Source organism: Vulpes lagopus, chromosome 17, assembly GCF_018345385.1.
Source record: "Vulpes lagopus strain Blue_001 chromosome 17, ASM1834538v1, whole genome shotgun sequence".
NCBI classification, from domain to species: Eukaryota; Metazoa; Chordata; class Mammalia; order Carnivora; family Canidae; genus Vulpes; species Vulpes lagopus.
Window position 1 is genome coordinate 9,572,986 of NC_054840.1, and position 13,143 is coordinate 9,586,128.

The 13,143-nt window shown below is 37.3% G+C and overlaps 1 protein-coding gene across 1 annotated transcript in view; it reads left to right on the forward strand.

Moving 5' to 3' along the window:
* Positions 1–13,143, forward strand: part of PDCD10 (programmed cell death 10) — a 41,740-nt gene that overhangs the window by 629 nt on the left and 27,968 nt on the right. The window lies entirely within an intron of this gene.

Consider the following 13,143-nt stretch of genomic DNA (forward strand, 5'->3'; position numbering starts at 1 on the left):
ACGGGGCTCTGCGGGTTCAGGTCCAGGTCCCTGACGTGGCCCCTCTCAGGAGGCAGGTCTTGCCCCTGACCTGGGGGGGGGGCCAGTTCCCAAGGTACCTTTGCACCCCTTGTGCTTTCAGAGACTGTTCTCAGGCGCCGACCAGAAGCCGAGGGGACAGGCGACATGCCCAAGGTCACACACCTGGGGACAGGTCTGAGTCCAAGTCGCTCATAATCCAGTTTCTTTCTTTTTTCTTTTTTTTTTTTTTTTAAGATTTTTATTTATTTATGCATGAGAGACACACACAGAGAAAGAGAGAGGCAGAGACACAGGCAGAGGGAGAAGCAGGCTCCACGCAGGGAGCCCGACGCGGGACTCGAACCCGGGTCTCCAGGATCCCACCCCGGGCTCAAGGCCGCGCCAAACCGCTGAGCCACCCGGGCTGCCCTATATAATCCAGTTTCTGACTCAGAGGTGCCCACTCACCCGAAAGAGCAGGGAGGTTGGGTGTTTTTTTTTTTTTTTAATTTTTATTTATTTATGATAGTCACAGAGAGAGAGAGAGGCAGAGACATAGGCAGAGGGAGAAGCAGGCTCCATGCACTGGGAGCCCGATGTGGGATTCGATCCTGGGTCTCCAGGATCGCGCCCTGGGCCAAAGACAGGCGCTAAACCGCTGCGCCACCCAGGGATCCCTTTTTTTTTTTTTTTTTAAGTGAGTAGGGAGAGATTGCAGAGTAACGCATTTTATGCTTTTCTTAGGAGCCCTTTGTGAGATGAAGAGTTTTTGTGTGTGTGTGTGTGTGTGTTTTTTTTTTTTTTTGAGTTGGAGAAATTCCTCCATGAAGGAAGGACACACACTTTTTTTTTTTTTGAAAAATAAGGCTGAGTTTCAGCTGACTTACGGATGTATTAAGCGATGAACTACATTTCAAACGGTAGAGAATGACCTAGGAGAATGTCAAAATACATCCCATCCTTATATTTAAGAGATACACCGCTTTCCCTCCCTACCTTAGGGCTGACTGTTGCCACTCTCACTTGAGTAGAGCCGGCAGCGGTAGTGTGGGAATTCTTTCACAAGACTTATTTATTTATTTATTATTTATTTATTATGCTGTGTTCAAGTCACAAAGCATCAGGAGAGGTGACTGTGCTCCTTTACTAGAAAAGAGGGTACGTTGCATTTCTTGGAAGTAGCATCACATTTTTTGTTGTTGTTGTTGACTCCTGTTTCCTTGTCCCCCTCATTTTCTGGACTCCAGTGTGTTGGTGAGTTTTTCTTAGCTTAGTCCATGACTTTTAATTCATCCTATTTAAAGAATGGGAAAAATTGGACATTTGCATTTTATTTTTAGACTTTTTTTATTTTTAAGATTTTATTTATTTATTCATGAGAGACAGAGGAGAGAGAGGGGCAGAGACACAGGCAGAGGGAGAAGCAGGCTCCATGCAGGGAGTGGGACGTGGGACGTGGGACTCGATCCTCGGTCCCCAGCATCGCGCCCTGGGCTGAAAGCAGGCGCTAAACCGCTGAGCCACCTGGGCTGCCTCACATTTATATTTTCTATTGAGCAGAGAGCAGTATACTTGTAACTTAGTCTTTTCCTTTATAATTGTTAGTGTGACCATTCATAGCTTATGAATATTATCTTTCTTTTTTTTTTGAATATTATCTTTCATAGAATCTTAGGTGTGTGTTTGTTGACATGAGGATTTCCTTTGTGTTGTTTACATACAGTAATTCAGTATCTACTGATAGCTAGTAGTTAATCGTGGTTTACTGTCATGTAAGTTGACCACTGAAATGTGCTGCTTTTTTAATGTACTCTGCAAACGTAGGTTCTACAGTGTATGACTTTTGAATGCAAAAACACTTTCTAGGATCGTGATGTTGCATATTGTTCCCCTTTGACTGAAGTTAAGATGGTCTGGAAATTAGTATGACCTTAAAAGTAGAATATGATCCTATAGAAAGAAGTAGGAAGAATAAGAGTAACGTAGCACCATGAGTAATGCAGTACACAAGAAAGGAAGACCAACTAACCAAATGAACCAGTGGGGATAACTGGTTCCATGCTATGTTATAGACGGAAATGGTAGTTTACATGGACTTCAAACTGAACGTGAGTGAGTGATGGTAAAGCAAAAATGTTAACATGTTTTCTAGACAGCACAGGGGGTGTTTCCTTTTTGTTGAGGGAAGTGTGAAATGAGCTCTCTAACTTTTGGCATGCAGCTATGAGGTTGTGGAATGAGCTTTTGAACTAAAAGGAAAATTTGGAAATAAGTAAAATTAATTTATTTTTTTAAAGAAGATTTTATTTATTTATTCATGAGAGACACACACAGAGAGAGAGAGGCAGAGACACAGGCAGAGGGAGAAGCAGGCTCCATGCAGGGAGACCGACGTGGGACTCAATCCCGGGTCTCCAGGATCACACCCTGAGCCATAGGCAGGTGCTAAACCGCTGAGCCATCCAGGGATCCTCCAGTAAAATTAATTTAATGCTAGTTTTTTTGTTCTGGGTTCAGTTCTGTCATTACTCTTCATCTCTGAGGTCCATCCTAGTTTGGATAATTCATCTATATTTAATGATGGAGTAAGGTTTTTATTGTATTTATCATCTTTCAGTCACATGCTGGTACCCTGTGGTCACTTTAGATCTCAGCACATTGAAGAATTTAGGGTTCCCAGAGTTATGTGTATAATTGTATTTTTATAGTAGTTTGTAGTTCACCAGTATCCACATTTGTTCTCAGTTTTGGTTTTGCAGGAGCCTTGTGTCAGCTTTTGGATCTCTTACAGGCCTTAGGATGTTTCCCATGTGCATCTGTCTTTAAGGGTAGAAGTTCATGAGAACAGGACTCTGTATTACTGCATTCCCAGTAGCTAAAATAATTGAGTACCTGTTTACAGTGTATGAAGTTCAGATTGGTTAAACGTAAGGTCATGTAACTAGTGACTGGTGGGATTAAGGCATAATCCAGGTCTTGTGACTGTAGATCTTACTATTATAGAATAAAGACCAAGTTCCTAAAATTACTTATTTCACACGAGAAAAGGACTTAAAATGACTTAAATATTCAAATTCTCTTACCTTCTTACTCTTTTTAATGCTCGCAGTTTATCCTTTGCCTCATTTTCAGCTTTCCATCCTTATCCCCAGCCTTTCTTATTTACTGCACCTTTCAGTTACTACATAGCAAGTTCCTTCCTGATTTGGGAACCTTTCTTTGTGTTCCATCTCCCTGCGGACTGCACCCTCTCCCCTTCCCAAATCTGACCAACTCCTAGTTCATTTGCAGATCTCATTTAAATGTCATTCCTCAGGGGAACTTTTCCTGACCTTCTTTGATTCCTCCTTCCTGAAACTAGAACTTACTATAGTAAGTTCCCAGTATATCTTCACCATGCTTTGTAACTTCTTTGTAGCATCATCACAACAGGAACTTAATTGTTTTTTCACTTATTTGATAAATGTCTCTCCCTCACTAGACTATAAGCTCCCTAGGTAAGGCCCTCTGGTTTGTCATGTGCCTTACCTCACTAATGCAGCATCTGGCCTGGAGTTAGTTTTCAGTAAATACTTGCTGAATAAGTGAGTAAATGATTGAATGAATGAGTACATTCATGCACAGGCCTCTAGCACTCTGTTAGGGACAGGAATACAGAAACAAGTAAAACAGACTTGCTTTACACCCTTAGATGAAAGGACTTAGGATAGAAATTTTATAATATAATTTGTAGAAAGATGTTTGGTCTTTTTGGAGGCCTCTAAAATCAGGATAGATTGCTTTCTATAGGGAAATGACAAAGGAGTCATTTTCTGTTACAGCAAACTTTCTGTGTAACGGCATTTTGGAGATCTTATCCCTGTCCTGCTTTTTGCAAACAGCATTCATTATAACAAAATACAAATGTGGAGGAAACTAACTTTTAATGGGTTCTGTGCTTTACTGGTGTGATCTCATTTTGTCCTGAACAGAATCCATGCTTTTTCTTTTTTCTTTGTTGTTTCATTTTGTTTTTTAACCATGATATCTCCTTTGAATTTTACTTGTAGTATCATCTGCTTTAAACAAGGTAACTTTGTAAAATTGAATAGTGCTTATTTCAAAGGGGCTTATATTTTGGGTTTCTAGAAAATTTTCATATTTCACTGGGTCTTAAGATAATACTTTATTTGCTTTAAACCAGATACTTAGGAGAGTAAAATGATCATTATTTTAAAAACATGCAAACTAAATTTCAGGGATAGATTTTGTGTTAGGTTTTGGTCGTGAAAACACATTCTCTAATCCTTTGCAGTACTATAATAATCGCATAGAATAAATTGAACAGCTCTGAATTGCTGTAACCTTATATGCTTTCATGGATTTACCAATTCCCTCTCCCACGAGAGATTGTCCACAAATGATTGCTGGTATTTGGCTTTAAAATTTGATAATGCTCCCAGTTTTCATTAATAAGCGTAAGTCTTTGATAAGTCCTAATCTGAATTTTTTATAAAAGTCAGTTTTTATGTTATTTCCTTACTGATTTTTTTTATCCAAGAAATTCATATTTACCTGGTATAACAAATATATGGAGGATAAATCTGAAGTACTGCTGCTTACATGTTTTTGGATTATTAGGGTCATTATGATAGGTAATATTACTAAAAATTTTAAGCTAATTTCATGGTAAGTAAACCGTAAAAGGGATTTTGAAGTTAAATGATTTTATTTGTATGCATATATGTATGTTTCTGCATTTGAAATGTTACAGAAAGTTAGAGCCTTAGATACTGATTTTTTTAGGACACATGCACAGTGTAACCAATGAAAACACCTTAATTGCAGCAGTTAGAAATAATTTATTTGCAGAAAGGTAAACAATGTAGTTTGGTCTATTTTTGTCTGTAGGAAGAGGAAAAATGCAGTTTTTGTTTTTATTTTTATTTTTTTTAAAAAATTCAGTTTTTAAATTTTAGCTACAATATTAATTGCATCTCCAATGTAAGTGCAATATACAATCTTATTTTTCTTTCTTTCTTTTTTTTTTTTTTTTTTTTTTTAAGATTTTATTTATTTATTCATGAGAGAGACAGAGAGAGAGAGGCAGAGACACAGGCAGAGGGAGAAGCAGGCTCCATGCAGGGAGTCTGACGTGGAACTCTTTCCCGCGTCTCCATGATTGTGCCCTGGGCTGAAGGAGGCGCTAAACCACTGAGACACCTGGGCTGCCCCAAATCTTATTTTTCAAGATCGCCCTTATATTTTTGGTTTGAATAACTTTTTTTTAACTGCTCAAAAAGTGAGTTGAGTCTATACAGTCTCAATCTTACTCTTCTATAGTTGCTTAGAATCAATTGTTGCTATTTAAAAGAAAGGAAAAAAAAAAGGATTTTAGCAGCAAGCTTATGAATTACTTGGGTAACAGCAGTGCAGTATATTAAATGATAGGCACTACTGTTTACTCAGGCCATTCCCTTGGAAATAAGTTTACCAGAAGTAAGTATAGATTACATAATGATACTTTGGTTCATTTCTTTGCCAAATAGTTACTGAGTATATATTATGTGTGAAGTTACCTTAAAAATTTGGAATGAACTGGGATATAATCTGATAGCACTTATTGAGCAGTAACTCAGTGCCAGGCATCACACTAAGCATGCCACATTACGTCATATAATCCTTGGAGCAGTCCAATGAGGTAGAGGCACTAATATCCCTAATTTAAATTAGAGAAAGTGAAGTACAGAGCGTTTAAGCAACTTGCCTGAGGTTATACAAGGAGTAATTGCATGGAATTAGGATTTGAATCCAGGCTGCCTCACTCAAGAGACTATTTTAAATCTTTGCCATGAAAATGATGTAATGATTGAGCTCTATTGGAGGGCAGTTAAATTTAGAGTTGCAGTTAAAAAGAACTTTTATATTAAATGGTAAGATTGGTATGGTAGGCAAAAATTACTTCTATTCAAATTTACTTGAAAAAATCTTTTAGGGAGTTACTACATTGGAGACTAACCTGACTTTCACCCAGCCAGTTTTCCTTTTAATAGAATTACTTTTCCTTTGAGTAGTAGGTGATATATATGACTTGTTATCCAGAGCCATGTGGGAAAAGAAATACGTACAACACAGAAATGATCTGCTCATAGAGGTACTGTGGCTCTTAAGTGGCAGGGGGAATAGCAGATCCCTGGTCTGCCCTGTCTTTCATTCTGGGGCTTATGTTCATGAATTGGAATTATGATCATTTAAGGATTTCAGTAGTTCTTTCTTTTTTGTTTTTCTTCAAAAAATGTAAGCATGTGTGTTGAGCTTGTATACAGTAAGTATATGTATAACATGAGGCAGGTATGCTCATGGAGTTATGCAAAGTGGCAGCTTGACATTTATTTCCTTATTGTTCCTCTTCCCTGAAAGACTGCACCACCCTGAAGGGCACAGACTCTTTCTGACTTTTCATCACCACATCTCCACCTAAGACTTGCTGACTTTGACTGCAGAGAACTGCAGTAGCTATTAGGAAATGGAGAAAGGAATAAAAACTTCTCTTTAATGTGGTTTCATTTAGTGGGACAAAAGAGAAGGGGATGGGAAGACTTACATGGGTTACCTAGCCTTTCTAATGTTTTTTTTTTTTCTAAGTTTTCTTTCTTTTTATCTTTTGACCTCTTTTACCCCTTTTCTTACATATTAAGTACTTCTGCTTGCATCAGTTCATTTGATAATTTTGGGTCAGAGCTGATAGAAGGAAAAAAAAATGTATAGTTTGTCTAACTTACTGTTTGGTCCCTGGTACTGAAACACACCTCCTGCCTTATTCAACCATCCTGTCTTCAGGATGAACTGAACTCCAGTGGGGTTGGAGTTACTGAATGACAAAACCCTACGATGTTACTTACACCCATATTGTCGTCTTGGACTTATATAAGGTTACTATGACAAAAGCCATTTGGGAATGGTAGATGAGTCAGACCTGGCCTCTAGGCTGCAAATGCTCCTTATACCAGTTCACAGTGTTGCAAGGTTTGAATAATTTAATTCCAGAGAACTTTGAATTTTGCTGTGGTCACTTATTCAGAAATACCTATCCTTTTTTGGATGTCTTTATCCATAATAAAATCGGCATTCTGGCAATGTTGTCAAAACTCCAGATTTCTGAGGTGCTATCTTAAGTTTGGTGTGCCCCCTTAAAAAATTAATTGCAATTTAGAAAGGAAAGCTACAAGAGGAACAGTATATACAAGCAGATAACCTTTGGTTTCTGTGCTAATAGCATTTGTATTTGAGATCATTTAGGAGCTAAAAGTGAAGTTAATGGCTATCATCAAGGCAAAACCTTGTCCTTATTAGCACCTAGTTTTAAACAAATGACCCAGTGAATTTGTTACCTGTAACTAACAATTTTATCAGCATTTGAGAACCTTGTGTCAGTGTTTTGGTGCAAAGAAATTTTGGAAGGTAAGGTGAAGAAAATTACACATTGCATTTCATAGAGGACGTTAGGCAATTGAGAGTTATTAAGATAAATGGTAGATATCTAAGATTTTAAGTGATACAGAGTAGGTCTCACCTAACCCATGTGGTACAGTCTCCTTAAATCGTACCTTCAAGCATAAAGAACAACAGGGATAGTATGAAGGTTTAAGTTTAGCTAAATTTCTAAGGGATTTTAAAAGAAAGCGTTAGCATTATATTGGAGATTTTTTTTTTTAAATCCAATCTTTTTTTTTTTAATTTTATTTATTTATGATAGTCACACACAGAGAGAGAGAGAGAGAGGCAGAGACATAGGCAGAGGGAGAAGCAGGCTCCATGCACCGGGAGCCTGACGTGGGATTCGATCTCGGGTCTCCAGGATCGCGCCCTGGGCCAAAGGCAGGTGCTAAACCGCTGCGCCACCCAGGGTTCCCTATATTGGAGAAATTAAAACAAAAGAGATCACAACTACCAATAAAGAGGAAAATAGAAAGCTGTACCTCACACTTAATGGCTACTCGGTTGAGCGTTATTTGATTCATGAGTTCCTAGATTAAGAACTGTATAACAAAAGATGAACATATTCAAGGGGATGAATTTGTTTCCTACCTTACAACAAATGTTTTCATTTAAATTTTGTTCAGGCTAGGATTTAACAAAAATTTAGGCATTGGAATAGGAAGAAAAATTAAGGATTGTCAAACAACTAAAGAGATGTACTAGTTTCCTAACTAACAATGAATTAGTTGTACAGAAATATCTTAGAAGCCAGTTGCCACTTTTATTATTGTTTCCATTTCCTATCAGGTAATTCATGGGTAAAAAGTCCTTTGGTTTTGTTGACAGCTATTTATTATACTAGGTTTTTGCCCTTTTATGAATTATCTTAAAATCTTTGATTGCATCTTAATTTCAGTCTGGTAGGCAGTCTGCTTCTGGACTACAGTTTTCTCTATTAAAGTTGATCTATTTACATGGAGAGAATAAAAAGTAATTTTAACATAGGCTTGACAGATAATTTTAAAATTTACTTGTTGACCAAATTCTTTTTAAGTATTTTAAAACCATGTAACTTGCTTTGGATGTTCTATAACTTTTTTTTTCTGGTGGTCCAAGTAATTTATTTATTCCTCCATTGGGCAAATGGGGAAGAAAATTTTTTTTTAAATATGCTATGTAAAGTGGCCTTTGTGACACTGTGATACCAATAAGAGGTTGTCATTGTGTGTGCTATGCAGGTGTGAACTGATGTGAGGTAAACAAGGTGCCTAGGGTGCAAAATTTCAGGAGGCACTCTCTCACACAAGTCAGAGCTAAGTTGTGTGCTCTAGGTGGTCTGGTTTGCCTCACCCTAACTTCAATCCTATTGCCATGTCAGGTGCATAGAATTTTGTCTAAAATGTCAATAACTATGAATTAAATGCTTATTGTGTGTCAGCCACTGTATTAAGTACTTCCTATGCATTTAGTACTCTTAATAACCATGTAAGCTGAGTACTTTATTATTTTCATTCATTTCTCAATAACTTACATGATAACACCAAGCTGAGCAAAAATTGAAACTCAGGTCCTTATTTCAAATTTAGTGCTCTATACTGTCCATCTGTGTGTAGAAAAGTTTAACTCTTGTCCATTTTATAGATTTCTGTATTAAGAAACAATACTCCTCCCACCCCCCAAGAAACGATGCTCTCCAAAATATGCAGGTGCACACACTGACATGATGCAGTTAACTTTTAAGGTGAATGAGTTGGAGGTCTCAGCAGCACCAAACTAAGGATCCATAAATTTGTGCTACTTAGTACCACTTGGAGTGACCTTGAGTCAGAGGCCCATTGCTGCTTGCTTCAGTTTTCAAACACTGTGTGGAATCTGGAGGTCTTGGCTGTAAGCAGGTTGACCCATGGATGACATAGAACAGGGCAGGTTAGTCTAGAAGTAGTTTCTTTGGCAGACCTACATGTCCTGTACAGTAGGCTATAGTAGCTTAGTAGCATATTTGTTTAAAATGTCTATCACCGTTCTGTTTTGTTTCTTAATGTGAATTTCTGTGGACATTTTTTTCTAAGTTGTAAAATTTGGAGACTGGATGAAATACTATATAATGGCTATTTTCATTTTAAAATTTTAGAGTCTTACATTTAAATTTCTTAAATGCATAAGCATGTGACAAGAGTAAGGGTAAATTTACTGGTGAGAGATGAGATGTAGAACTGAGTTATGGAAAAATCTGGGTCCAGAAAGGCTTGCCAGCGCTTACCCTTACTTTTGGGACCACTCATTCCCCTTTGTTCTTAGTAATGCTTTGTTTATAATGCTTGTGTCCTGATTGTCCTAGAGCATTGTTAAAGGACCCCTATAAAAGGGAGGGGTTGAGGGGTTGGTAAACCAGTTACTTTATCCATTTATTGGTCAAATGAACAGTTTAGTGTGTTTTATCTCTCTTGTTTTTTTTTTTTTTTTAATTTTTATTTATTTATGATAGTCACACAGAGAGAGAGAGAGAGAGAGGCAGAGACATAGGCAGAGGGAGAAGCAGGCTCCATGCACCGGGAGCCTGATGTGGGATTCGATCCCGGGTCTCCAAGATCGCGCCCTGGGCCAAAGGCAGGCGCCAAACCGCTGCGCCACCCAGGGATCCCTGTTTTATCTCTCTTGATAAAATATTGTATTTGAAAAACATTTCTTTTTCTTTTTTTTTTTTTTTTTAGATTTTATTTATTTATTCATGAGAGACAGAGAGAGAGAGAGAGTGGGGGGCAGTGGGCAGAGACACAGGCAGAGGGAGAAGCAGGCTCCATGCAGGGAGCCCGACTTGGGAGTCAATCCGGGGACTCCACGATCACACCCTGGGCCAAAGGCAGGTGCTAAACCACTGAGCCCCACCCAGGGATCCCAAGTTCTGCTGTTTTAAAGAGGCTTAAAATCACTTATCTTTCAGGCATCCTTAATTCACCTGGCTGGATGATTTTGCAGGAGACCTGATTTCCAGAAAGAGATCTGATACTTCATCTTAGATTAAAATGTAGTTTTAATAGCTAATATTGAGTAATTATTATGTGCCAGACACTGTTTTAAACACTTTATCTATAATAACTTGTTGAATCATCAAATCAATTTAAGAGACTATTATTGACATTTCATAGGTGAGAAGACTAGCACAGAGAAGCTAGATAACTTGCCCCAGATCAAGTAAATAGAGGATCCAGGATTGAATCTAGGGAAGTGTAGTTCTAGAATCACTATGTTTATTACTTTCTCTCTAATGACAGTACTATTAACGTAAGCTAAGTGTAATGGAAGCAGTCCTATTCCTCTTATTCTGTAGGCAACATTGTGAATTTGGAAGTGCTTTTTAGAATCTTAATCTTCCATAGAAAACTAAATTACAAGTTTTAAGTGACTTTTCTAAGTGTGTTTAGAACCAAGTCTGCTTATTAGTAAAGGAGTATCTATCTGTGATAGATGTGGGAATTAACAAAGAATGATAAAGAGAATGGAGTTAAATTTAGAGCACTTTTGCATTTTGTCTTCATGATCATTGTGTTTTAATCTGCCAGTGTTAACTGTCTTCCAAGACATCTTACCTTTCTGATAATGTTTTAGTTAGAACCTCTGTTACTTCTTAATTAATAGCTTAGCAAATGCTTGTTTGATCAATCCTGTTAACAGAGAGATTGAAGACTCCTTTTTGATCTTGTTTTTTAACAAACCATAGCTGGAGTCCTTCAACAAGTTAGTGGTATCAGATACCTGGAAATTGTATTATAATCGTGAGGTGCCTTTAAAAATTTGATCGAGAGGTTAGACCTCCAATGATGTGATAATTCGTAGTGGAATGTATACTTTCTTTAAATAGTTATTTAAAAGTGCAAAAACAGTGCATTGTAGATTATAGGTATTTAATATAGAGGTTTTATGGTTTGATTTAGAAATCACCTCATCTTTTATTCTAACCACGTATCTTTCATGTATGCAGCTTACTTTTTGTCCATTTTAAAAAAGAAACTAAAGCATGCAGAGGTGAAGTGCCTTGCCCAGAGATAAGATGGTTTATAGTGACAGTACCAAAATTTAAGCCCTAGTTTTCAGACCTTAATACTTAGGCTTTTTTTCCATAGCTGTGCACAAATTCTCCACTGATATTTTGAAAACATCTAGAAAAAAAATTTGACATACATAAACAAATATGGTGGCAGTGTCATATGTTATACTTAATCGTTATCAAGGGACTGTTTCTAGATGTTCCTATATGGACAATTCAATAAAAAAAATGAACTGCCATGGTGCATGTTCAAGGAGATAGAGTTCTGCATAACCTTATTAAAAAAGAAAACTGTATGGAAGACCTCGAGTTATAGAAAATATAACTTGCAGAGGAAAGAGAGGGATGTAGGTATATCTTGAAGACTTTAAGCTTATTTTGGTCTAAGTAGGATCTCCTACTGAACCCTATGCCTCTGCCTCCCTTTTTCTGAGCTTGCTTCTCTAAACATTTTGTCTCTTGTTTGCAAGTGGCTACATTTTGAGGTGAGAAGGCCCTTAAAAGGTAGTTTGTGATTATCAGACTCATCTTTTCATCTGAGCTAAATGGCTAGACTGAGCTACATAGCCTTAGAATAAATTTAGTTTTCCTAGGAGTCTGATGGGTATGATTGATAATCCCAGGTGCTTTAGAGAACACAAAGAATTGTCAGGTACTTGAAGCCTTGAATCAACTAACTATTGGGGAGGACCTCATTACTAGAATGCATAAATAGTTTTTGTGATCTGATAAAAAATTTTTTTTGATTTCCCATGAGATTACTTTTGAACCTGTGGTAGATCATAGTAATAAAATTTTATTATTAACTGAAATTTGGAATACCAGAGCCTTTAAAATGATACAATTTTATTCCCTCTTTGTTTCTGTTGGGAAAACAAGGCCAGTCATTAAGTGAAACTTCCGCAAAGAACCAAAAAGAACTCATGTCTCCGGTATTAGTTTTATCCATATCCCTGAGCCTGGCCTTCGCAACTAGTTTTTCGGACTCTCTAGGTTCTCTCCACACCAGTGGTTTCCAGCTTGTCCTATTCATTAGAATCACCAGGGTTGTCTGCTAAAAATATAGCTTCCTGGACCCTATCTTGGAGATTCTAATTGATTCATCTTGGGAATGTTTTTAATAGGCACTGAAGTGATTGTGATGGCTTAGGTTGTTCAACATTTGGAAGCTACATCACTCCTGCACCATTTCCCATAGAGAAAGTTTTGCTTTGTGCTAAAAGCTAGATAACTTTTTGGATCTTGCTTATGTGTAAAGCAAGGCTAACCTTGCTGAAGAATGTTGGAAATTCTTGCGCTTCGAAAATTTTGTGAACCTTTAAATTATATTCCAGTTTTGTCCCCTGATCTAAAAGATATCCTCGCAGTCCTAATAAAAGACATTATATTGTATAATCTGATTGTTTTATTTTTCTTTAGTTTTGTTTGGTTTTCATGTAAATTTCTGTTGGAATTCTGATTTTAGTTAATCATCTGATGCTAATATTCTTTTAGCTTACTATACTAGGAAGAGCTTGGGATAGCAAGAGGTAGTAAAATCTGGTAAATGTGACCTATGTTTGTTTTGCTTTGCTAGGCTTGATATTTGAAAAGTATTAGCAAGACTGATTCAACTTATAAATTGCCCATCTCTTATCTTG